At 46.3% G+C, this 24978-nt stretch overlaps 1 protein-coding gene across 1 annotated transcript in view; it reads right to left on the reverse strand.

Moving 5' to 3' along the window:
• LRRC8D (leucine rich repeat containing 8 VRAC subunit D) overlaps positions 1-24978 on the reverse strand; it is a 100644-nt gene that overhangs the window by 53334 nt on the left and 22332 nt on the right. The window contains exon 2 of the mRNA XM_080925278.1: positions 20604-20748. The gene's annotated coding sequence lies outside the window, so the exon portion shown is untranslated. The remainder of the gene's footprint in view (positions 1-20603; positions 20749-24978) is intronic.

Here is a 24978-nt window from a genome sequence, read left to right on the forward strand (position 1 = left end):
GTTCAGTGAGCAAAACCAGGCGCAAAAGACGATAACTGCTCAAGTTGGGGTTCTTTCAAAGTTATCAGCAAACTGACAAAGACTGGCATTCCCCAGAGGTTGGTGGGGTTGACAGGGGGAAATCATGTCTCAAATTGTGGCAATGGTTTCACAACTCCACAAATGTACTGAACAGCACTGGATTGCACACTGTGAATGGCCAGTAATTTGATGTGAGAATTCAACAAAGTGGTCCGTGTGTGCAGAAAATAACCCTATGACTGCTTCCTGTGGACTCACAGGTTGAAATCGTGGCTATGTTTAGGCTGAAAAAGTGCCTTCAATTCTGAGATCTACATCAGCTCCAATCACACCTAACATGCTAGCTGGCTTCCTCGCTGGGCTTTGGCTGCTCTGCTGGGCCGATTCCACTCCCTCCACAACAGGTACTTCCTGGCTACTGTGGGAAATGGGTACATGGTTACTCAAGGAACCAGAAACAGCCCACAAGAGAGGTCCCCAGAGAACAATGTGGCCTTAGTGATCCCAGGAAGCAAAGTTCCATCTCTCGGCTAGGTGGGGGCTTTATAAAACTCAGGGCTGGACGAGCTAAAGAGAAGAGTCACATAAAACAAACGTTTCCAGGAACACATGAGCTGGCGTTCTGAGCGCTGGAGCCAAGTGTTCCTAAGCAGGCAATGAGGGTTTGCTAGAAGAACCATTTAGTTATTGCTTGTGTATATTTCTGTGTCCCTGTATACCAAACCACTTGTCCTCTACCCACGGCCTGCCGATGGTCAGTTCCCACACCTGTTTTAGGGAACTGTCCCTCTCCAAAAGTGCACTGTCACCTGGCATTTGTTTGCATTTTAATGGTTTTAAGTTATTGTTTGCACTTACTCTGATTTTACAAATGTCTTAAAATACACTAAGATCTCTTTTATTCCTTTTTATTCCATATACTTATTCTCTCTGTGTGCACAAACATGCACACAGTGCCTGTCACATGACTGGTCTAGAGGTCAGAGGGCTACTTACAGTAGTAGGGTCTATGCTTTCACAATGTAGAAAGCGCGCGTGCGCGCGCACACACACGCGCACACACTCACACGCACACGCACACACACACACACACACGGGAATAGGAACTCAATCACCAGGCTTCTCAACAGGGTCTCTTTAACCTACTGAGCCCTTTTCTTCTTTTTTGGGTGGGGGGATAGGAGTAGGGTCTTATTATGTAACCCAGGCTGGCCTTGAACTCATCCTCCCCACCTGCCTCTGTCTTTCAGGTGAGACCTGGCTTCAAATTTCCTAACAACTCAACTGTCTGCAAACATACCCATTTCATATCTGTATGTATCTGGTACAATAAGCAAAGTTAAAGTCACCAAAAGAAGCCAGCTGGACAAATTTTACTTTTTTAAATTCCTTTTTAAGAAAAGTCGTTCGTTCATGAACCACTTGGCTGTGCTGATACACAAAACTGTAGGGTGCTCTGGATCTGTTCACTCAAAGAACATCTGAGAGCCCATCGTATGTCCCACATACAGTAAAAAACATGGGCGCAAGGCAGTCACAGTTAATGTCATGTGAACTTTGAAATCTACTAGAAAAGACAAACAGAACACATGAAATATGGGGACCCAGTCTGGGTTAGGAGTTGATGAAGGGGGCTGGAGAGATGGCTCAGCGCTTAAGAGCACTGACTGCTTTTCCAGAGGTCCTGAGTTCAATTCCCAGCAACCACATGGTGGCTCACAACCGGCTGAAATGGAATCTGATACCCTCTTCTTTTTTGTCTGAAGACAGCTACAGTGTGCTCATATAAATAAAATAAATAAATCTTTAGGGGGGGTGAAGGTCCCTTGGAGGAGAAAGCTGGGTCACTGAGAAGGAGCAGAGCACAGCAGGTGGGAGGCAGAGGCACATTGGGAGGATCCTCAAGGTTCCAGGTGAGCCTGCATAAAGAGCAGGGGAGGGGCGCCAGCCTCAGACTGGAGACGCGGGTAGGGACTTCCTCATACAAGGCCACAGGTGAGGACACTGTTTTCTTAAGGAATCTGAGGGCACAGATAAACACTGAGGGCTCAGGCAGGGCGTGGCATAACAGCTCCCGGGTCTGAGTGCACTGGAGGTCAAAGAAACGGAAGACTGCAGGAACCACACAGCTCCAGGACTTGATGGTGGCCTTAAATGGAATTAGTGCGCAGAGTACATACAGTAGTCATCAGCCTAGCCTGCTTGGGAAGTTCCAAGCCAGTGAGACTCTATCTTTAAAACCAAGGTGAATTGCATTTGAAGACTGATACACACATGTGTAGACATTTGCCTACAACACACACACACACTCTTACACACGCTCGTTCACACACACACACACACACACACACACACACACACACACACACACACACACGAGTTCTCTCATATACTCAGTTAAAAGTGAGAGCTTGGGGCAGACTTGAGTGGACTGGGCAGTTCCTTGCAGGTGCTGTTTAAACGAGGAGCTATTGCAGATCCGTCTTCCACAGAGGAGGAACTACAGAGCCTTGTAAACCACCTGCACTCAAAGGCTGCTTTGTGCAAGTTATTTGGAGAGAAAGAAAAAAAAAAGAAGTATTTTTGTTTTCCTTGCAGTTTCATACCTCTGCAACTATTATGAACAGGCTTTTAAAAATCAAAAACACTACTGACTTGCATAATCACACCCAGAGGCGGCAATATTCAAAACAAGTCTGTGTTCTTTCTGGAAAGTCCTGGTTCAAAGACAAAAACACAGAACAGAAGAATCTTTTGATCCTCATTTATTGACATGTGGCTCCAACACAAACTCGGGCCCTCAGACCTTTTTTGGATGGGACAATGGGACGAACCGTGCAGTTCACTCGAAGAGGCCTTGTCTCCGAAAACGGAGGATTAAATACCAAACAAGCTGGGGGGCTCAATTCGAGGCACCATGCACCTGACAGAACTGAACCCTGAAAAACCTCGCTATGCAAAATTACAGTTTTCTAAGAACAAACAACCCGGAGAAAATTTTTCCCATGACCTGCCCCCTTCAAGAACATTTTTTTTTAATATTTCAAAAATGTTCAGAAACCGGAACAAAGCGGCTTTAAAGTCTCAAAGGGTCAGAGCTGGCTGGGATTGGTTTAAGAATGCATAATACATGAAAGACACCAAGGCTCTCTTCATAAACACAGCATCTTCACACCAAAGTGCAGAAAAACAAGGGGGGGGGGGGGGCTAAACTAACACAGACCACAGAAAACATCACGTGAACAGAGACTCACGTCTAGCCTGGTCTGTAACAGAGAAATCTCAAATAGACAGGCTTAGTCTTCGTGGGCTAAATAAAAGGGGAAGAGAAAGGAAAGCAGAGACATCCCGAAAACAGCATCCAATAAGCAGCAAGGCAGAGGAGACCTTCAGCAATATTCCAGGTATTTAGGATAATAAGGGCGACAGGTAAGAGCCCTGGAGGCTATTCCCCTCCCCCACCTACTTCCACACAGTAGCAGCTCTGCTTGAGTATCCGTCCTCTGGTCTTCCCCTTGTCTGGCTCCAGAGGCACAGAGGGGAAGCGGGTGCACAAGGAGAGCATCTGCTCTATTAACCACACACATGCTGCATTTGCCATGAAGCTCCCCAAGGTCCCCAAGTAAGGGACATGACGCTGGTCATTGTTGATGCTCTTGTTTCATACAGGAAACCTATGTGTGTGTGTGGGGGGGGGGGGAGCCAGGAAGTGATGGAGACCCACTACGAATCAGCTGAGATGTGCCCGCAACGCAATTCATCTCAATTGCTTCCTCTATCTCCACTAAATGAGGGTTTATTATTTTGCCAAATCAAAGTTTTTATTTTGAAACCAAAAACTTTTATAAAAACCAAACAGAAACATGGTCTCAAGTATGTCACCCATGAAATCATAGGAAAAAAAAAAACAGCTTATCCAGTGGAAGGCAAGAACAGGACTGCTAGCTCCAAGACCTCCGAGCCACACCCGCTTCCTCATGACCCGCAGCAGAGACTATGAAAGACAACAGAAATTCCAAGGGGGCTCAGGCTCTGGAACTCTCCTGACCTCCTTCGGTTGAACTCTCCTGACCTCCTTCGGTTGGCAAGCCTATCGCCAGCAACAAGCTGCTACAAAGTATACAAAATATACAAACCTCCTACAGGGTTTCCTGAAACTACCCCATCGCTGGGTCAGGTAAATATATACAAGGGCCACAAGAAATAGAAAAGTAATTAAAAAAAAATCACTTCCTGTTGCTCAGGTGGTTCTGCACGTGCACATTTTGTGTTCCATGTGTAGCACATAGGCTGTCTGTCACACCGTGCAAGACCAGTAGACACAGACTAAACCCTCTGCCCTGCTATGCACACATGGAGCGTCTGTCCTTACAGAGACAATGCTTGAGGCACAGATGGCAGCTGAGACTTCTAATATTTTCCACCCCGTTACTCAGCAATGTTAGGTTTTTGTTGGGATTAGGACAGAATTTCCAAAAAGAAAAAAAAATTGAAATGTCTTTAATTTTGAATATTGATTTGTGATACATTCTTGAATAGTGAATATTAATCTCAAAACAGTAATAGATTCAGGAAAAAAACCATTCAGAAAGAGGGGTGCAGGATGGGAATTTCAGAATCGTAAAGCCACGTGGAAGGGGTAACTGCACAGATCCCACAAAGGCACCTGCAGGTCACCTGTTCTTCAGAGGAGTCGGTTTCCTTTCTGTCCGTACTTCAGCTGCCTAACCCCAGAAGATCATCTGGCAGGCGCAGTTCTGATTCTGAGGCTAGCCTGGTCTACACAGTTAAGACCCTATCTCAAAAACAAAAGCCAAATAACTGAAGTTGTCCAGAAAAGCAAAGAGTTCTGGAGTTGGAAACCTCACAGGGCGAGTAGAGGAAAGGGAAGCAAGCCTGTCTTGTTAACTAACCATTTCTCGAGGGATAAATGGGCTAGAGCCAAATTTGTGTTATTCTTTTAAGTTTTAGTATGAAAGGATTAATTTATAACGTTACTGACTGAAGAGAGATTAGAGAAGGCAGAGGTTCTGATGTCTTCTACAAAAGCTTAAATTGCACGCTTTCTGGCTGTTGTAGGCCTGCCCGCAGCACCGCTTCTGTAGGCTGCCCAGTGTCCTCGGGTGCACAAAGTTTACGAATGAGTGACCCCAACATACTGGACCTGTCCACAAAGTAGGATTAAAACTCGGGTGACTATATATTTAGAAACCGTAAAACATTCTGCTCTTCCAAATACACGAATTACAAGCTAACAATGACAACAGCAAAGAAGTTTAATTCTGAAACTACCTAAAATAGCTCATTTTATTACACTGGATGTGAGTAAAGGTTTATAAAAAGAAAGTCACAGTTCTGAACACAATCTCGAGGATCCACCGCGGAGGTCATTTCCGTCACTGAAGAATTTCTCGCTCTGGTTTTCACAATGCGCTATTCTACTTACATCTAGGGCTCACACTGGGCATCTGTGGCAACTCGGACCTCAAGATCTCTTCCTTCAAAGAGCACAGGGTTAGAGCAGGCTGGGAGGCGGCTGGGAGGTAAGCCATGAAAGGATACTCAGAAATTAGCGCCCGCCAAGCCTTCCCTCAGAGTGGTCATTAAAGCATTACCGTCGCACATACAAAAGCAAAGGTAAGTAGGCAGTCATGCTCTAGCTCTTCATAGTGGGAGAGCTGCAGATTTCCCCCTCTACATCTAACAACAGGTCATCTCTCTCCTCACTCACAGTTGCAAACAGCAGGTTAAAAACAGAGGGGAGGAAACCAATGGCAACACAACCCCTTAGAACCAAAGGTAAACTGAGGCAGGAGCTAGCCCTAGAACCCTCACCTGTGTTCCTCTGGTAATTCAGCCCTCCCACAAATCCTGTGTCTACTCAGGACCAAGTGTGAAAACGAAGTCAAATTCGATCCCCTTACCCCCATATCTACTGAATGGTGTGATAGGATTTTATTACAAATAACAAAACCCTATCAACATTTCAATATTCTCTTGATCCTAACTGATTACTTTTAAAACTCAGATAATACAGAAAGCTATATTAAAAAGAAAAAAAAAAAAAGAAGAAATTCTATAGGGTTGGAGAGATGACTCAGTTGTTCAGAGAGCAGATTTCTCTTTCCAAGGAACAGGGTTCAGTTCCCAGCACCCAGTTGGGCAGGTAACAATTACACGAAACTTCAGAGCTTAGGGATCTGACATCTCTGGGGTCCCAGCGCACCAGCTCTCACAAGCACATATACTGATATATACACATAATTAAAAGTGAAAATAAGTCTAAGAAGAATCTATAATCTTACCACTAAGCTACAATTATTCTTAATATATTCATGGATATCCTTCCTATGTTTATTCTATGCATATCACATATATGTAATTATCTTTATACGTAAGTATTTTATGTATATGAGTGCTATATTCATGCACACCAGAAGAGGGCATCAGATTCCATGACAGATGGTTGTGAGCCACCATGTGGTTGCTGGTGAACTCAAGCGCTCTGAAAGCCATCTCTCCTGTCCTCACTTTTCTTTTCTTTTTTTTTTTTTTTTTAAAGCAGAAGTTAGTTCTGCTGTGGTGCCACATGCCTTTAACCTCAGCATTTGGGAGCAACAGGAGGATCTCTAGGACTTCACCGCCAGCCTGGTCTACAGAGTGAGTTCCAGGACTGCCAGGTCTACACAGAGAAGCCTTGTCTCAAAACACAAGCAAAAAAGGCAGAAGTTGGTGGCCAGCAGGATGGTGCAGAGGGGATAGATAGTACTTGCTTCATACGTCTCATGGCCTGAGTTTGAGTCCCAGAACCTGTGTGAAGGTGTACGAGGAGAACCGACCCTAAACGATCACCCTCTCATCCATGCACCATGGCATACATGCGTACATACACACATGCACACACTTGTGGGGAATGAGTGTGCCCGTGAGAATGAGCATTCCTTCATGAGTCAAACACCCCAACGCATCAAACCCATGGGAATCGAAGTCTTCCACCAATCAGGCTCAGGGCATTGGCAAGACCTGGTCTATGGATCCTGACAGTTCACAGAAAACTATCAACCATACACTCCTCCCCCAGGGACCCTCTACTGAGATGAGTCAACCTGATCCTCCTTCAGCATGCACGCACGCACGCACACACGCGCGCGCGCGCACACACACACACACAACAAATCTTTAAGAAAAAAAAAGACCTCATGGCCCACCAGCTTAAGCTTTTCTGAACACGTATGTGTCCATCGGTCCCTCGTTCCCCTGGAATATTCTTATTCTTATCATCATTATTGCAGACACAGAACAGAGGACTGAGAGTGAGCACCCACTCACCTGAGGACTGAGAGTGAGCACCCACTCACCTGAGGACTGACAGTGAGCACTCCCCCACCTGAGGACTGACAGTGAGCACTCACCCACCTGAGGACAGAGAGTGAGCACTCCCCCACCTGAGGACTGAGAGTGAGCACTCACTCACCTGAGAACTGAGTGAGCACTCCCCCACCCGAGGACTGAGAGTGAGCACTCCCCCACCCGAGGACTGAGAGTGAGCACTCCCCCACCTGAGGACTGAGAGTAAGTGGACACCCACCAGAACAAAACAGTGAAAAAAGACTAAACAGCCAAACCAAAAAAAAAATCACGTAAGTCAGCAAAGGGGCAGCCCAGGTCCAATGCAACAACTAAAGACCAACTGCAAACATGGCAGACCCTCCATCACTGGCCCATCCAATGTGAAAGTTGTGAATAGAGTTAGAAACATGTACTGGGAAGCAGGGGAAACTCTGTGCACAAGAAACCCATGAAATACAAAGACCTGGGTCAAAAGTAAAGAGACCGAGAAACAAAACAACATTGGGTCTCTCTGATGTCTGCTTCCACCTTTGCTTTCTCTGCTTGGGATGGCCCAGGCCCTCATGCACCACTGAGCTGTGCCGCTCTTTCTACTCTCTCTTTTTCCATCTTTCTTTGTATGCGTGCGTGTGTGTGTGTGTGTGTGTGTGTGTGTGGTGTAGTGTGTATTTTGTTTTTTGAAACAGGGTCTCTCAGTCTAACAGGTGGCTGTCCAGGAACTGACTCTGTAGACCAGGCTAGCCTCCAACTCAAAGAGATCCACCTGCCTCTGCCTCCCAAGCGCTAGGGTTAAAGGCGTATGCTACCACTGCCCAGCTCTCTCTACCTTTCATGAGACAAATGGTGCTGAGGGTTGGAGGAGATTTAGTCTGCTGAAAGCATAACCCTACAAAGGTACTAATCATACAAAATTACCTATCTGTACACCACGGACAGAACAGAGAATTACACATGGAATCCTATTTCTGGAAATAAGTATTAATAAACATCCAATTCCCACCTAAAGATAAATAAACATACAGACAGACTCATACATAATTACTATCACAGACTTCATCTCCAGCGGGGCTCAGTGTGTGAGCTGCTGACCCTTTTCTACCAGAACAGCATGAAACAGCTTCCAGAACTACAGGGTTTCCGTTCAAATAAATCAAGTCTTAGCTGCTGTTCTATTGCTGTGAAGAGACACCATGACTAAGGCAACTCTCATAAAAGAAAGCATTTAATTACAGGCTGGTTTACAGTTTCAGAGGGTAAGTCCATGATCATTGTGGCAGAGAGCACAGTGCTGGAGAGAACCACATCCTGATCCATGAGACAGAGAGACAGACAGACAGAGACACACACAGAGAGAAAGAGACAGACAAGACACATACAGACAAGAGACAGAGAGACAAACAGACACACTGGCCTGGCATGCATGGGGCTTTTGAAACCTTAAAGCCCACCCCAGTGACACACTTCTTTCAAAATGCCACACCTCCTAATCCTTCTAATAAATATGCATTGATGATATGGGCCTATGGGGCCGTTCAGATTCAAACCACAATGCAAGTCAGACGGTGCTCTATCTCCCTAAATGTGATGTCACATCCCCACTGGGCATGCCATACTAATCAACTACACCTTAGACTCCAGGACATACGAGAGGACACTGCTGCCAAGAGCAGCTCAAAGACTCACGGCATGTCCAAGTCTCCAAGTTTGTCTGTCTGTCTGTCTGTTTCTCTCTCTCTCTCTCTCTCTCTCTCTCTCTCTCTCTCTCTCTCTCTCTCTCTCTCTCTCTCGCCAAACTAAAACACACTCAGCAACCATGGTATCAGATTTGTTTTTCTGAGGTTACAGAAATGAGTGGAAAGCTCTCACTGGGTGAGGTGCTGGAATCTTTGATCTCCACTGCCCCGAGTTCACACTCAGGCTACTGGGTTTATTTTGAGGAAGCGTATCCTTCCTGTTGTTTCTCAGGAAATGGGAGAATTCATTTAGAGACTACGGCCTAAGTTCAAGATGAAATGGTTTTCATTTTTTCAATTCTGTCTCACTTTTAAGAATATTTAATTATGGGGGGGAAAGACTGAGAAACCAGAGAAGAGGTATCGAGATGGGATAGTCTTTTCAGCATTAAGTGGATAAATTTTGTAAAAACATTTTACTAAGTCTGTTACACCCTGTTTCTTCTTCCTGTGAAGAATTTTTCAAGTACTGAGTTGTATAACAGCAAAACGCAGGGGGAAGTACCTGGGTTTCTGGCTCTCTAAGAGTCTAGAGAAAGATTAGAGGCTTACTTGTAAAAAGAGTGTTCGTACCTTGTTAAGTTATTACAATAATCTCCACAGCCACTTAACCTGACCTGGGTTCACTTTGTAATGCCAGCCACGCCTTGGGGCTTTAGGGGGTCAGCCCCATTCTTAAGAGGTAACTCCAGAACAGACCACATCACACAAGAGGAACAGATAATATCCACAGCTTCTCGCTCTTGCCTGTCTCCTTCCCTGGCCGTGACGCTTCCCCTACTGATGCCCAGGACCACAAACAAGTCACCCGCCCCACCTGATCTCATGTGGTCAACCCCCTAAAGACACAGGCCCAGGAGCTACAGGGCACAGTGGTTTGTCCTGATCCGAGGCATTACTTTTTGTCTAATGGTGCACAAGTCTCCCCAAAGTCCTGAGAGCTACAGGAGATGTAAGGAGACATTTTAATTCTCTCCATTATTAGACAGGAAAACTGAGGCCCCATGAGGTGAACGAGTTCCCTACTGCTGGCACCCCAATCTCTTAACGCTCAGTCTTTGGCTCCCCATCTTCCTTTTCTCCACATCTTAAGCTTCCTTCAGTCACCAACTCAACACTCAGGCAAGGCCACGGGTTCTAGTCACAAGTTCCAAATGTTAACACAACAAACCAACCTTGAAGTCAGTGGCTAAGGCCCACCAAGAAAACCGACAGAATGCTCAAAGAACGTGCAACAAAGATAGCCACCAAGCCTCAAGACCTCAGCTGCAGACACACATGGAAGAAGGGAAAAACTAGCTTTCTCAAGTTGTCCCCCTGACCCCCATAGTGTACCCCATCAGAAACATAATAAATAAATGTAATCAGACAAATGTACAACTCTTGCTTCTCCTGGTTCCCGTGGCTCCTCTTATTGAGGTAACCTCTGAATGTCCATCTCAAAGCCCCCAACAGCAACTGTTCTCTTGCTAATCATCTCCCAGGTAAATTCATCAGCTCCCCCACCCCAAAAACCAAGTGGCCATTCACATGGAGTTCTTGTCCTGTCTCAAGGACAACCCCATCATATACATGAGTACTCCTGAACACGCCCTCCTCTGCCCCACGTTTTCTCAAACGTTTTCTGTAAACCATTCCCTTTCTTACCTTTAATCACCCCTCAATGTACCATAAGTGTTAACTATCCACATCTTTAATCCCAGCACTCAGGACAGAGAGACAGACGCCATCTCTGCAAAGTTAGAGCCATCCTGGTTCACACTGGGAGTTCTAATAAAGGGGGGTGTCAATCATCATCACGTACTTCATAAACAGGATGTGTGTGTGTGTGTGTGTGTGTGTGTGTGTGTGTGTGTGTGTATACACACACGGCCAACCTCCCGCCCCCTCCACCCACTTCTCAGATCCTCTTCTCTTTCCCCGGACAGAACCTAAGCACCGCTTGAATACCTGACCAAATCTAGTCACCTCTGTTCTCCTCCCTGATAAGGGCCCATGCTCCCTTCACGACAGCTGCTCCGTACCTGGGGACTTGGCTCCTTACTGTGTTTGAAAGGGACAACAGCAGTAATTCTTCCCCAGAGGTGATTGGAAGGATTAGGTGACTAACTCCTTTTTATTTGCCACTTGGTCTTTGATCCCTTGGCCCGGGGGATGTGTGGCTACCCTGATACTATCCAACCATGTGCACCTGGCCTTGTCTTTGAATTCCTCCTGGAGGGCTACTCAGTGCCCTACAGACACCCCAGCTTCATTTCCAACAGACTCAAAGGACCACCGTGATAGTCAGTGGGTAAGCATATGCTGCCAAGACTCACAACCTGAGTTCAATGTCCCGCCCCCGAAACTCGGAAGACGGAAGAACAGAGCCGACACCTGCGAGTTGTCCCTTGACCTCCATGTGTACGCTGTGGACGATGTGAGCCCATCCCTATCAGGCATATAAATGAGTATCAGGAAGTTTTCTAAACATCGTCTCCAACCCTGTCCTTGGTCTTCCCATCCTTACTAAGGACAGCTCAGTGACAATGCCCAACCACGAAATTCTCCCCTTTTGCTCTTTTTTTTCCCTTTCTTACTCTCCTTCCACTTTCTGCCTAACCAGACACCAATTCTTCCCCCTGAATATCCCTCCAGTCTGTCTGTTCGTCTGTCACTTCAGCTGCAGAGCAGTCTCGGCTGGATCACTGAGGGCCATGCAGAACCACTAGATTTCTGTGTCTAGTCCCCACATCTAAGAAAGGAAATCGTTTCTCCACATTACCCATCCCAGCCACCCTGCCAGTGTCACGGTCACACTAGCTTCTCTGTCTCTAAGCTGTAGCTGCAGCTTCCCTCAGGACAGCTTTTTCCTCCTCAGATTGGTAACTAATGCTCACACCAAACACCAGGAATCCTTTTCCCCCCAAAATGGGAGGACAGGAAATCAGCTTCTTTGGGTCCTCCTTCCCCATAAACTCTAGCCACGTCTTAAATGCTTGAGTTCTGGTTAGTGGTGCACTGTCTTCCTTGTAGCCTGAACTTTTTAGACAGTGACTCTGTGCCTGTCCTGAGTCCAGGCACTCGCCCATTCTTCAGCTCACCCTCCAGACTCAACACAAGAACTAGGAAGGAGGAAGGGGACCTGAGACGTGGCAGTCTGGAGCTTGGCAGGTATCTGCAGAGTGGTGTCGGAGCTTGGAAACCAATCGTATTTATCGACGGGAGAGTTTAGTGCGAAAGGTAGGTGTGACGGCTAATGAGGACGGCACAGAAGAATCCGAAGGAAAAGCAGGACCGTGGATAAAGTCCTCCATAAGCAGTAAGTCAAACAGGTAGTAGTGCCCGTTTAAAGCACAGGACTCAGGAGAGCAGTTTTCACAGCACAGAGGTCGGGTTTATCTGTCAAGGCAGGTTCTGGAGGCGGAACATTCGCCTAATTTCATCACACTTAATACAAGCTTGGTGATTATCAGTAATTAAGTCAAAATCAAGCTCTTTCTTGTTGGAACTCTTTTATATTACCTTAAGAACTACAGAGGAAGGGTTGAAGATGTAATCCAGCTGGTAGAGTACTTACTTAGCATTAATAAAGGGGTTCAAACCTAGCACAGCCCTAACCTGCCATGGCGGCACCCTACGGTAGTCCCAGACCTGGAGAGACGGAAGCATAACGACCAGAAGTTCAAGGTCATCTTCTGATACATAATGAGTTTGAAGCCAGCCTGGGCTATATGAGACTGTGTTTTAAAAGCAAAAACTAGGGCTGGAGAGATGGCTCTGCGGTTTAGAGTCCTGACTGCTCCTTCCAGAGGTCCTGAGTTCAATTCCCAGCAACTACATGATGCCTCACAATCATCTGTAACGGGATCCGATGCCCTCTTCTGGTGTGTCTGAAGACAGCGACAGTGTACTCATATACGTAAAATAAATCTTAAACACAAACAAACAAAAAGCAAAAACTAAGGCCAGGCATAGTGGAATGTGCCTTTAATCACACCACTTGGGAGGTACAAGCATGTGGTTCTCTGTGAAGTTTGAGGCCAGCCTGGTCTACATAGTGAGTCCCAGGACAGTCAAAGGTACATGGCAAGACCCTGTCTCAAAGAAGCAAAAACCCATGGCCTATCATCCATGTAATCCTAAAGCAGATGGGAAAGGGCACCACTACCTTTAGACTACAATACCCTGCCATTGAGACCAAATTTATTTACTCAGTGATCTCAAGTTTATCTGCAACAAAAACCCAGGCAACATACATTTGTTTCACCTAGAAATGCAAAAGCTTACTTAATGTAACACAATGTGGCACTCAGTAAAATGACATAATGTAGTACTCAGTGTAACATAGGATGCAGAAAGGAGACCCTGTGTGCTGAGAATGCGCTACATCAGTAGAAAGTTGGAGTAGAGCAAATTGAAACTAATGCTGTTTCCCCGGTAATAAAGAGATGTCTATAATTAACAGGCTTTCAAAAGGTATGCACCCAAGTATTACCACATCATACCTCATAAAACATTCAAAACCACCCAAGCTCACAAGCTCACACAGAGCACTGAAGAACAGAAACCTCTAACCAAAGACACCACTGCCCTGTAGTGAGGACCAGAAAGCCATGGCTGTTAGCAGGCAAGCAGGAACACAGAGAGGATAAAGGCAAGCTGCCTTCGAATGGGAACTACAGCGTGTGCCACATCAGCAGACACGTCTAGAAAAATGTACTTATGTGTATAAAGAATTAAAACGACAGCTGTGGCCACACCTTAATTGGTATAGTGTCTGCCTAGCATGCACGAAACCCTGGGTTTGATCTTCAACACTGCAGGGACCAGGCGTGGTGGAACACGTCTGGAATCCTAGCACTCGGGGTAGAGACAGGAATTACAAGTCAAAATTTATCATTGGCCACAAGCTAGAGGCCAACTGGGGAGACAGTAGAGCCTGTCACAAGTAAAATAAAAGACTTAAGACACACAAACAAGAACAAGAAGTCAGCTGTAAAATAATCTCAGGGCTGAGTATAATTCAGTGGTAGAGGCTTGCTATCACATGGGAAACTCCAGGTTTGATCCCCAGTATCACAAAAATCTAACAAACTATTTGTGAACTTCTTAACTTACATTAGTATGTCAATTATGTAAACAAGATTAAGTTATATAAATGTCTCTATAATAATGAAACTGTATCAAAGGCCCAGGAACACACAAATCAGTCAACTGAACAGAATCCACCACAGCCTCAGTACCAGAACTGGGGAAGGGAATCTGATGTCCTCTTCTGGTGTGTCTGAAGACAGTTCCGGTGTACTCACATGTATAAAGTAAGTAAATAAATCTTAAAAAAGAAAAAGTATCAAAATGGGTTTATGCTAAATTGGTCTAGATGGTATCATCTGTAACCCTAGAACTCCAGGGGTGTGGGCAGGAGGATCAGAAGTTCAAGAACACACTCGGCTGCATATCAAGTTTAAGGCTAGCCTAAGTTATTCATTCATTCTTTCACTTATTTTATAAAGAAATCTCAACAGTGATCCCCAAAAGGAGAAGTTAAACTATGAGGGCCAATTAGAACCTGCCCACTTAGTAACCACAGGAAGCCTGTTAGTGAGATAAGTCATACTGGTTCCTAGACATAAAATCACTGCACACTTAGGACACAGGAGGAAAACCTACCCCTAGCAATGAACGGCACTAACGGGAGGGGCCGGCGAGTGAGGCTATAGGGAGGAAAACTTAAAGGGAAAACTGAGACACTATGTAATGTCAGGCGTGGCGGCATAAACTTTTAATCTCAGCACTCAGGGGGCAGAGGTAGGTGGATCTGTGGGTTCAAGGCCAGCCTGGTGTGCATAGCAAATGAGACATTTCCCCCAAGAAACAAGTCATTATGGGACATTGTGGAGATAAAAAATGGACATTTCATACACTCTATAGTAACATTAGCCCAAGTATGTACTGTAATTAAGTAATAATGCTTGTGCACAACTGTTCTTAAAACTCACATGGCTGGAGAGATGGCTCAGCATCTAAGAGCAGCACCCACAGGGTACAAGCACAGGTAACTCCAGGGCATCTCACACACTCGCCCAGACATACACATAAATAAAAAAATAAAAGTCTTTTGAAAAATGAAACCAATAACTCTATACACCCAGACTCATTAAAGGGAGATACATCTTTGAAAACCCAAAATATTTACAAAAATGCATATTCCCCCACATCTCTACAATCTCCAAGGCTTAAACTTAAAACTTCACTGAAATGGCAAATCAGACCAGACAAACGATGGTCATTGCTCTCTAAGGGTTGGGGTAAAAAGAAAGAGTGAGCAGTAGGCAGAGAGGCGAGTGTTTTAGAACTGAGGCCTGCACAAATCTGGAACAAGTCAGGCTTTGTCTATATAGGTCATAATCTATGCCTGCCTCAGTTTCTTTTCATAAAAAACATCATTAGCCAGAATGCACTGTAACAAGAGAAACATACATCATCCACACAAGTGTCTAGAAAGTATGTGATATAAACAGAACACACACACAGAGCCATACACACTGTAATACACATACACACACAGAGACACACACACACCAGACACATACACACGCATAAAGACATATACAGACACACACTACACATATACACTACGCATACAGACATACATACACATAGGCAGAAACACACACCCAGAGACACATACAGTGACACACCCACACACATCCAGATGCACACATAAACACACACAGCACATACACACACAGACACACACATACACACACCCAAGGTCTCAGTATGTAGTCTAAGCTAACCTCCAACTCTCGCTGTGTCTGGCCTAAGACATGTTTTAACTAGATAAAGAACTTCATGGATTAACCCTAGTACACAGAATTGTTCTAACAACAGAAAAAACGGCCAAAGAGACTGATTCGTATGAATGTCCACATTTTCCCCACAGCAGACCACAGATAACTAATAGGTCCCTTTCCGAATGCTTATCATACACTGTAAAGGTTAAGGATGAGATGCTCTTGGCCTTTGGGAAGTGAAGACAGGCTGCTATGGAGACCACAGCAGCTCAGGCAGTGGTGATTTTGTAGTTGGTGTCTTGAGTCCTGGAAGATGCAAGGAACGGTTGCTCACGGCTTAAGCTGGGAATATCTAAGAAAACACCCCTTTACAAATGACTGAGTAACTCTTAAGATCTCAAAGCTGACCATGAAAAACAATTAGCCTGGAAACAAGACCAGATCCAAAGGCAGAACACCACACGTCACCAATCTAATGTGCAACAAAGAAGAAAAATCACACCAAGGAATCTTTCCAGTCTGATAGCAACATACCAGGGATGTTGAGCGTTTCACTCAGTGTGAAGCAAGCTTGCTTTGTGCTCAATTAGCTTAAGGTCCTGGGAGAATCCAATCCCTGAATCCCTGCCCCATACTCAAAAGTACTAATGCAGACAACCTATAGTCATTACTCCATACGTACTTAAGTAATATTGCATAATTATGTCCCTAGACATGACAAAATCATCTCTAAGGTAAGACCTCTTTAATCTGTTAAGTAAAAGCATCCTGATTTTTTAAGAGCTGAGAACCATGAAACACAGTTTCTGTCAGAGGCAGTATTTTTACTTTATCCACAGGAAGAGAAGTTAGTTAGAAGGTTTTGAAACAATGCAAACCTTAGCTTACGCTGACCTCCACTGCAAACCCACTCCTGACCACTACCTTCTCCTTGGCATTTAACATCAAAGCCGTTCAACCCTTCGCTCGCAGCTTCTCTGCTGGAAGAGACAAACCCACTTCTCGAGCAAGTCCTCAGTACAGACAGAAATGGTAGCCTGTGGGATTTCAGAGAACCTGCGTGTATCAATTCATTGTTCCCTTAAAAAAAGAAACAAAACCAAAAACTTCCCCCCTTTCCTCTCTTCTCCCTGACATTTAGACAAAGTGTTACGTGCGGTCAGGATTTTAGACCACTAAAAGAACGCTAAAAACTAAAATGAAAACAAGTGTTCTCTGCATCATTTCCCAAAGAAAATTTACCACAAATTTTAATGAATGTTTTGGAATGTCTCAAATTTAAGTAATGCAAAGATAATAAAATAAGGTTATTTCCACGTAAGAATTTTTGCTTTTGAAACTGGGCTTTGTGTATCCCAGGTTGGCTTCAAACTCACTGTGTAGTACAGGCAGTCTGTGCCTCCCAAAGGCTGGAATTCTAGGTGTGTATCAGCACACACAATCTACACGGAGCTGCATCAAACCTAAAACTTCATGCACAGTATGCGAGCACCCTACCAACTAAGGACCAGCTCCCATCTCGGGACCATTACTAAAGTATCTCATGTGTTAATGTAAAGGTAGATGAGTTTACCTGTGTATTCCTGTGTGTGGACTTCTCAGCACTTAGGAGTAGGGAAAGTATGTTGACATACGTGGGAGAGGCTCACACCCCAGGTATGAGCGGATTACATCCTGAGATAAAAACCAGAGTCTTTTGTATTGACTGATTTTCCGAGACTGGGTTTCTCTGTGCAACTGCCCTGGCAGTCCTTGAACCCATAGAGATCTACCCGCACACCCCAAGTATGAACTGATAACATCCTGAGACACAAACCAGTCTTATTAATTAACTAATTAATTAATTGTTATTTATTTTCTGAGACAGGGTTTCTCTGTGCAACTGCCCTGGATGTCCAGGAACTCAAAGATCAGTCTACAAAACCCAGGTATAAACTGATTTACATTCTGAGATATAAACCAGAGAGTTCTTTTGTCTGTCTGTCTTCTGAGATAAGGTTTCTCTGTACAACTGCCCTGGCTATCCCGGAACTCACAGAGATCTGCCTGCCTCTGCCCCCCAAGTGCTGGGATGAAAGGGACATGCCATTGTGACCAGCTGAGAGGGTTCTTTTTAATACTGAGAGCTTGCAGAGTGCCGACCTAAGTCCCCAGAAGGACACGTGCTCCTTGACACCTGACATGAGAAGCGCAGATTAAAACACGCCTTAAGAAATCTGACAGAACATAAATCATATTCATGTAAATGCAACTAAACCCAAGACAGACAAAGGAAGAGGCTTAGACAAGCTCTTGGTCAAGTCTAAATGGAGGAGGAAAGATCAGAACTGGAGGTCACCTGACCCTGTGTGCCGGACCTTTTCAGACCAGCAGAGGCCCACCTGACTTAGCACTGCCCTCTCGTCCGGGGGCAGCAAGTTCTCAGACTACCATGAAAGAGCCACAAATCCGAGACCTTTGTCCGAGTCCAGCATCTCCATTTACAGAGGCTGATGACCTTCTTGCTGGCCCTACACTCTCCATAAACACTTTCACCTCACTACTGTCAGGGCCGACTGGCTACAAATGAGACACCTAAAGTAGCTCTGCAAACAGAGGAGGATGCCCAAGGCTGCATTCTTCCCGAGCTTACACTCTCCTGAGGCAGGAATGTACCCTGTTCCAGCAGCCAGTCCACAGTAACCTAAAGCAGAGTGACAGATGCCAAAGTCCTCGTGCAACTAATAAATCCAGGGCGGTGCATACTCCTGAAATATGGATAATAATATGGCCATATGGATCCTTCAGAGCGGTTTGTGTGTGGTGTGTGTAATCAAGTGGAACTGAGTGGACCTTGGCCACAAGGTCCTGAGTTCAAGCCTTAGCAGAACTAAGGGGAGAAAAAAAAAAAATGGAGACTTCTTGGATGATTTGTTTTTATTCTTGGGGAGTATCTGGAAAAAGAAAAGGCATAAATACCGATGATATATAGTTAACTCTAAGCCTAGGTCAAAATATATCTATCTAGCAAGGAGAAAATTAAGTAGCCACAGGAATATTATCCCAACTGCTGAAATTATTAAGATGATCAAAACACCTAATTTACAGAGATCGATGCATGTTCGGAGGCTGACAAAACGGCAGAGCAGGTAAAGGCCCTTTTGCCAAGCCTGACAATCCAAGTTGATCCCCAGGACCCACGTAGCAGGAGAGAACTGAATCCTTTTCAGACCTCCACATGTATGCTATGCTGTGTAAGCCCACACACAAACACACACGGGTTAAATAAATGTTATAGAGGCCTTTAATAAAGGAGTGCTCGAAAGAATCCCCGAAACGAGGAGGTTCTATCACTGAACTCATCCCCAGACTGCTGATCTGAAAAAGATGGAACACAGACTTACTTACTGGCCCATCTGAGACTTTTCTCTTAAAGCAAAATTTTATGCAAAAGAAAAAATTGTATTCACTGTGACATTGGGATGACATACTTAGACTGGACATGCAGTTGTAAGTCTTTGACCCCACCATTTGGGAAGCAGACAAATCTGAGCTCCAGGCCAGTTAGTGCTCCCTGGTAAGACCCTGGTCCCTGTCCTACTGCAAAAGGGATGGTTGCCACTGAGGGTGTGGACTTAAATTCAGTAATCAGCTTGCCTCTTGAGAAAGCAGGATATCTAACAAGGGAAGGACTGGAGTATGTACAGAGGAAGGTTTCTCTGCCAGAGTCTCCCTCTTCTCCCTCCTGTCACTGGCTCACACCTCAGCCTCCAAAAGAAGAAGTGGCTGCTGACTTCTCCAAGGCTCAGACATTTAGCTTGTCATAACAACCATCCCAAACAGTCTTCTCAGCCAAAGTGGTTCCCTAGCGAGATGGCCATCTCCCGAGAATAAATAAAGGCAGTCAAATACTGCCAGGCCTTCTTACACTGAGAGATTAGTCTAAGCCCCCAGAGAAACATCCTCTGAAACAAAGGTGCGAAGTCTACACCATAAACCCACCTGTTCCTCAGCATTTATTCCCCTCCTACTAACACCTGGAACCAAGCAAGGCATGGCTAAGAAATGATGTCTACCTGGAGAGTCTCAAAAGAGTCATCTCTATTTTGGTTTGGTGACAACTGGAATTTAATAAATTAAAAATGTCTGGCTCGTATTTATAACGCGCCATGTTTCCACACAGTGAAACCACAGCAGCGTTCACTAGCCAGACACCAGACTAAACACCTCAGAACTCACTTGTGTCGCTCACTTGTGGTCCCTACCTTTCCGGTGTGTCTCTGCACCCCCAGTTCCCTCCCAGCCTAGCTGTCAAGCCTTTCCTGTGCTTCTCCCAGAGCTTCCTCCTTCCCTCCCTACTTTCCACTTCACACCAACTTCAGCAACACCCAACAGTCTTGAGCTTCCCAGAGCGGTATTTAGACAGCCTCAGGCCAACGAGTGAGGAACGAAGAACAGCTGCTCAGGGCAGCAGCTGGAGACGGTGGTGAGGGCAGCTAGGGACTCCAGGAGGCGGCCCAGACAGTCCCTGGGCAGCCCAGCCTGGAGAGCACCAGACTAGGGGAACTCCCGGAGGCCCCCAAACCGCTTTGCCAGAACCTTCCTGCCCTGTCCCATACACCTGGGCGGTGGCGACAAAGTGGCGGAGACTCCAGGAGAAAGACATGGTGGCAGGCACAGGCGATCAAGAGAGTCCCCGCGAGCAAAGATTCCCCCCTCCTTCCCGCCCCGGCCCGCGCACCTGGACCAAGTGGCCACCCTGCTCCCTCAGGGCGCTCTCGAGGACTTGGCTGCGGGCAGGCTCCGGGGGCTGGAACCGCTGCGACGCGAGACTTCACTCCTCCATCCTGGGAGCCGGCAGCACGTTGCAGTCAGCAGTGCACTTCCTGTTTCAAAGAGAGCGAGAGTGTGTTGGCAGAGGGGCCGCGGAGCAGCCGCGGATGGAGCGAGAGGGGCTGCGGCTCGCACACGCACAAGCAGCCATCCAGCTCGCGATCGATCGCACGCCGGGGTCCACGGCCACCCGGCTCGCTTGCCCCAGCCCGGCCTCCCCCTGCCGGCCGCAGGTCCAGCCCCAGCTGCAGGATGCACTTCCCTATGCGGACTTCACGCTCAGGCTCCCTGGGGTGGACAGCGGGCACTCGGCCTTCGTCTCCCTCCTGCCTCACCTCCCTACCCTGCCTCCGCCTCCCAGGAGAAGAATCACCTCCTGGAAGGTATAAAGACCGGAGCCTAGCCAAGAGAGAGGAGGCTGCGAGTATGCAAATCTGGGAAGTTAGCAGCCACATCCCAGCAGATCCACGCGCAGCAGGGAGCTCCAGGATGGGAAATTACTTGTCTTGTGCCTTGCTGACTCAAAAGAGAAGCGTGTGCACAGCTACCGCAATAGAGCTGTCACGAAATGGGGGGCGGGGGGGGCGGCAAGGGGATCCTGCAAATATTCTGATTCCCTCCTAAAGACAGTCTCTCCATTCAGATTAAGGGGATCGACAGCCCACTTACCAATACCCCCGGGGACGTAAAACCCTCAACTTTTCTTCCATGTGACACAGAAAAGTTACTAAGTTCTGAGATGACGTTCGATTTGGTCAAACTCCGACTTAATTTCCCGTTTTTCAATGTGTTCATGGCGGGGGAGGTGGGCGGCGCATGCGGACCACAGTGTATGTGTGGCGATCGGAGGACAACTTTCCATTGTCGGTTCTCTCCTTCGACCTCGTGGGTCCTGGGGCTCTAACTTAAGTGGTCAGACTTGATGGCAAGTGCCTTCATAGGCACTGACATAAAAGTAATTTCAGAGTAGTAAGCGAGGGCGCACGTGGGGTGGGGGTGGCGCGCGCAGCAGGAGATGACTCGGCAGTAAAGGCACTAGCCACCAAGCAGAGTACCTCAAGGTGGGGGAGAGCCAATTCCCACAATTTGCCCTCTGACCCCCAAGTCTACAGTGGCACACAAGTGCCCACTTACATGTAAATAAACAACTGTATTATTTTTTTTTAATTTGTAACAAAGTAAACAGGTGGCTCAAAATCTCACCAGGTCCAGGAGTTGGCCAGAGTTTGCAACCTCCCTGCCCCTGTGCCTGGAAATGTCAGGCAACAGGCACACCACAGATACGTGGCATCAACCTGTTGGTTCAATTCAGTTGCTCTTGTTTCCAAACCCAAGAAGAACAGACACAACAAACTAGGATTATTATATATAAAAGCTAAATTCTGACAGTAGGGAGTGCTGCAAATTCAGGTCCTACTCGGTGCTACATGGCTGCTAGGTCTTAGTGTTTCCCAACAGCTCTATAAAAACCTTGCTCCCATATTCCCAGATGAGGAAATAGGGTCAAGAAGTTAAGTAACTGGCCTGATGTCTCAGCTACAGAGTGGTCCACTGGAGAGCTTGTTACAGGTTTTTGCTAAGTATAAAATCTGGGTCATTTCCTCTATGTTCTGAATTCCTAAGACAATGGTAAGTTCTAGGGGAGAAGTCAAGGCCAGGGACCATCTGGGATCCATCCCTGGTCTCAGAATGATCCTGTGATTTTCAGGCTCCCACTGTGGAGAAGCTGGGGTTTTCACCCAGTTGGTTTTGCAAGGAGCTTGATGACTGAAGGGAGGGGCGTGCGGGGCACTCATCCAGGGGCTGTACGCCTCCCTCAGCCTCTTCAGAGTTACTTGGTAGCAAAAGTTCAACAGGTTCTGATGGCCACTCATATGCCAAGGGACAAAGTCTGTCCAGTGCAGAACCTAACTAGCTAATATTTGTCCCATGGGTTGCTTTCCGTCTAACAGCAGGTTTAAGAGAGCAAGCATTCGTTGCTTGCAAAAACTAATGCCTACCTCAAGTTTTCAGGAAAACGGCTGGTCATTCCTCATCGCCCATTTCCTTCTGTGCTAGCATTTATGCTTGCCTGTATTGGATCATATAGCTATTACCCTCCAAACATGGGCTACGAAATGAAACAATCTTCAAAGGTCATGAGTTGGGCTGGAGAAATGGCTCAGCGGTTAGGAGCACTGACTGCTCTCTTCCAGAGGTCCCGAGTTCAATTCCCACCGCCCACCTGGTGGCTCACAAAGATCTGTAATGGGAATTGATGCCCTCTTCTGGTGAGTCTGAAGATAGCGACAGTGTATTCATATACATAAAATAAATTAAAAAAAAAAAGTCAGGAGTCTTGGCAATAAGACATTCCAGACACCTACACAGATCACCAAGTGCATCTCTCTGGCCCCACCCTTCCCCTTCGTGAAATAGAGCAGCACACGCTAGAGCTGGAGCTGACACAAATGAATCCAAGTTTGGCAGAGATGGGGCAGAGAGGCCTCAAGAATCAGTGACCCTCATCCTAGTCCTCAAGTGACTTACAAATGTCCTGAAGGGCTGAATCCATTTAGGTCTGCTCTGTCCCATGGCTAAATCCAACATGATTTTTTTTAATATTGAATATTTTTTAAAGATTTATTTTACACATACACACACACACACAGAGAGAGAGAGAGAGAGAGAGAGAGAGAGAGAGAGAGAGAGAGAGAGAGAGAGAGAGGGAGGAGAGAGAGAAACTGTCTTCAGACACACCAGCAGAGGGCATCGGATCCCATTACAGATGGCTGTGAGCCACCATGTGGTTGCTGGGAACTAAACTCAGCGCCTCTGGAAGAGCAGTCAGTGCTCTTAACCACTGAGCCATCTCTTCAGCCCCCAACAATGCTTTTGACAAACAAAATGCTTCTTTGCAAAGAAAGTCAAGGAGAGTCTTACCTCAAATCTTCCTGAAGTTTTAAACTTGTCAAAAACCACCAGCTTCAAAGAACATAATTCCACTTTTAAAATACCTTTTGCTAGCCCTGTATTCCGGTTATTCATTATAACCCCAAGAGTCCAGAAGGATAATCTCTGAAGAAAAATAAACCTTTTTCTTTTCAGGAGACACTGCATATGGCTCTAGATTGCTAGGAACATACTACGTAAACCAGGTTGGCCTAGAACTTGCAGATCGGCCTGCTTGCCTCAGTTTCCGAGTGCTGGGATTGAAGGAGTTCCCTACTCCTAAGGAAAAGCATAACTCGTCCTAGAGAAAGGGAAGGAGGGGCTGGGAAGCCTGCTTAGCAGTTAAGAGCACTGGCTGCTCTGGCAAAGACACAGGTTCAGTTCCCAACAACGACGTGGCAGCTCACATCTGTCTGTAACTCCAGGGGCTCCAATGCCCTCTTCTGGCCTCCTCTGGCACTAGACATGAACATGGTACATAAAGGAAGATACATACAGACAAAATATACACACTTACAAAATTCAATTTTTAAATCCTTTTAAAAAGAATAGGAGGAAGATATCTTGGTCAGCACAGTGGTTACCATGTTAATCCTGAGCAACTGAGTTGCATTGACAGTACCCATGTTAAAAGCCAGGTGTGGTGATGTGAGGGTGTAATGCCAGCCCTGGGGAATGTAGCCACCCCAGCCTGGCAGTCAGCAACCCTCGAGTAACACTTAAAGGCTGTCTCAGAAACCAAGCTGGATGACTGCTGAAGGTTGCCCAGCCTCCACACAGATGTAACCGCATGCACAAGAAAAACAAAAGGCAAAGGTAACTATGTTACCTCGCAGAGCCCCGCTAAGGGATGACTTCACCCCATCTTGCTTCTCAAGCTCTACCCTAGGTCGGCAACATTGGGTCACCAATGTGAAACGTCAACAGTTAAGTCATGCTTCTTTGTTCCTGGCCCTGACACACTGGGATACACAGATCCCACTGAAGACAACACAATCCCTAACTCACTGCTTACCCCTTGACGTGCACCAGGCTTAATAGCACACCATACCTCCCAGCTGCTCTAGCTGCTTCTCAGCTCGTGTATCACAGAACAGTGTTTCCTCTTGCTATCGTCCAATGGGGGAAAGCCCTGGAATCACAGTGTGGCAAGAGAAAAAAAAGGTTCTTGGTAGGCAGGAACTGAGGATGGAATGGGGTAGCACACTCCTGCAATATCCCTGCACTTTGGAGGTGGAGGAAGCGGGGGTCAGATGGGGGCTTTCCTTACATCAGACTGTCAAAGCATTGATTTTAGAAGGTGTGTATGTGTGTGTGTTTAAACCTCCTCTCCCTCAGTACCACAACTTAGG

The sequence above is a fragment of the Micromys minutus genome (assembly GCF_963924665.1).
Source record: "Micromys minutus genome assembly, chromosome: 11".
NCBI classification, from domain to species: Eukaryota; Metazoa; Chordata; class Mammalia; order Rodentia; family Muridae; genus Micromys; species Micromys minutus.